This window comes from Crocuta crocuta, unplaced genomic scaffold (assembly GCF_008692635.1).
Source record: "Crocuta crocuta isolate KB4526 unplaced genomic scaffold, BGI_CrCroc_1.0 scaffold69, whole genome shotgun sequence".
Lineage (NCBI taxonomy): Eukaryota > Metazoa > Chordata > Mammalia > Carnivora > Hyaenidae > Crocuta > Crocuta crocuta.
In genome coordinates this window covers 97,698-100,472 of record NW_027551576.1, presented here as the reverse complement: position 1 = coordinate 100,472, position 2,775 = coordinate 97,698, and positions in this window count along the sequence as shown.

The following is a 2,775-nucleotide window of genomic DNA, read 5'->3' as shown; positions in this document are numbered from 1 at the left end:
CTCTGAGGCTAAAATTACTTAATCCAGGCTAATCATTAACCCCAAGAGGCAGCCTGATGTAGGCTGTGACCTGGCTTTGGAACTAGCTCCCGCTGGATTTGAACTTCCTTTCCCCCTCCCATATACTATGCCTGGCCCAGGGGACGTTTGCCACTCAGTTTCATTTCCAGAACTTTGCATTTACTCTTTAAATGCATATTCCTCAGGAAGGAAAATGGCATTGACTCTCCGACCTGGCAGCAGAGATCAGGGATTCCAAGAGCTTCTTCCTAGAATGCCAGACGTCCAGGAGAAGGGACGTGAGAGAGACGTGCCCTTGCCCCAGGGCTTACCGCGTTCCCCCACAAACACTCAATAGACACTTACTGAACATCTCTCTCATGGCAGGTGCTTTTTATACACACTCTGATCCTTACAGCATTCGCTCAGGGAGGGAGTCCGTGTCTCGTTGCAGTGGAGAAGACCATACTGCCAGGCGTACGGCCGATCCCAGGACTTCCGTGTGTGTGCATTGGTTTGTTAGGTCATTCATCACCTTGTGCACACACAACGTGCTAGGCACGGGGCGACAATGGTGAAGGCCACCAGACCTGGCCTCTGCCTCTGGGGACAGACATTAGTCAGCCCCCCACCCCGGCACACGCACATGGGCGAAATCACACCTGTGCAAAGTGCTGAGGAGAGGTCTGCAGTACTTCACGAGGTCCCGATGGGTTAGGAGGAAGTGGTGGATCTGCTGGGGAAGGAAGGACACATGAGCAGGAGTGAACTTGGCGGTGGCTGAAGCTCAGGGAACTGGAAAGATGGTGGTTCAAGACCAGGCGGCCTGGCGGCAGGGGCTGGGCCACTCAGGTGCCATGGGCTGTGGCAAAGCAGCGGATCTTTATCCCCGGGACAGGGAAGACACTGGGCTGTTACCAGCGGAGGATGATGTCATCATGATGAGGGAGCATAAGGCAAGCTGGGCGCAAAGCACAAGCCAGCACACCCCCCTCCCAGGTGGGATATATGTGACATTCCTCGGACACCCCTGGCTGCCCAAGAACAGGGGAAAGGAAAGAAACCAGATGGCTGACTGACAGAGGTCACGGCCATGCAGGACAGGAGTCTCCTTCAGTTTACAGATAAGTTAGTAAACTGCAAGAAAAAGGCAACCTTAACCATAGCCTAATCTCCAGAAACCTACACTCTGTTTCCTAGAGCCCTAATACCACCCTTGTCAAGATGTAAGAGAGCGTAAGTGTTTGCCATGGTGATGTGGGAAGGAGGCAAAAGAAAACTTAAATCCTCTTGTGCCCACAGTGCAGTGACAATTCCTGGCAGAGGGACCTCCCTCTAGGAGCCCAGCTGCCTCGATGGTGACACTTTGCTGGGGGCAGAAGGGAATCTTGGCTCAACATTATCCTGACCACCCCCCCCCACCCCGGGATCCTGTGCATCTACCTTAACTTATAAAAATTCTTTTGGAAACTTCCTTTATCTCAGTCCCTCCAAGATAGAGGCCAGTAGTCATACTCCATGCTTATGGCTCCCTGATGGGCATCTGAAGGGTCTCATGACTGAGGTTTTACTAAATGGAATAAATGGTATTTTCCTAACAAGATCCAGGCCCTCAAGGTCCTGGACACCTTGCTTCCAAAATTCCTTACTTACGCCCTCCCTAACTGCCTCCCAACCTGAGGGTATATAATCAGTTTCCCGTCACAACCTCAGTGCGGCTCTTCCTGGCAGGGGTCCTTTAATAAAATCACCTTTTTGCACCAAAGACACCTTCAAGAATTCTTTCTTGGCCATCGGTCAGAAGGCGCCGCTATCACCCCAAAACCCCATCAATCACCTGTGACATTTTAAAAAGCAACTCTGAGGGCGCCTGGGGTCTCAGTCAGTTGAGCGCCCGACGTCGGCTCAGGTCATGATCTCACGGTTCATGAGTTTGAGCCCCGCATCAGCTCATCGCTGTCAGCACACAGAGCCTGCTTGGGGTCCTCTGCCCCCTCTCTCTCTGCCCCTCCCCTGTTGGTACAACCTCTCTCAGAAGTAAATTTACAAAAACATAATAATAACTAACAGTAAAAAACAACTCTGGCTGCTGTATGAAGAGCAGGAGGGCAGACGGTTTTGCAGCTGCCCAGGGAGTGTGTTTGCTGGCATCTTGGAGTGGAGTGATGGCGTGGAGACTGGGGAGGGGGGCATCTACAGGTGGTACTTAAGAGGGGCGGAGTAGACGGTGTGAGAAGCCTCCAGGAGGGCTGGCTTCATGAGCTTGCAGTCTGCACATCAGCCCAGGCCCCGTGCTCACAGGGCCCCGCACCTGCTTTAACGCTCTTCTCACTGTTGTGAAATTCTTAACAGTGTTTGACCAAGGGACTCTGCATTTCCCCGTGGTGCTGGGTCCCACAAGTTAGGCAGCTGGGCCTGCCTCCTGGGGCTGGACCCAGGGATCTCAGGATCGCCGCCCCCCCCCATGACCCCCACCTTCCAGCTAACTCGTCTAAGTAGGTGCCCAGGCCCAGGCTCCACACGGCTCACTGCTCAGAGGCGTCGTACTGAGCATGAATCACAGCTTCAGCCCTCGGTGCCCTGGCCCTGCAAGGAGTCAGCAGAAATCAGGGCCGTTTTGTATCCCATTCTGGACCTCACTTTTATTCTCTGAGAAACAAAGGGGATGCAGGATAGGATTTCTAGAGTCCTTTCCGGCCCCAGCATGCTGTCTTTGTTCTGGTTCTTGGTGACCTTTCTGTGGTGGAGGTGCTGGGGACTGCTGGGCTGTGCTTG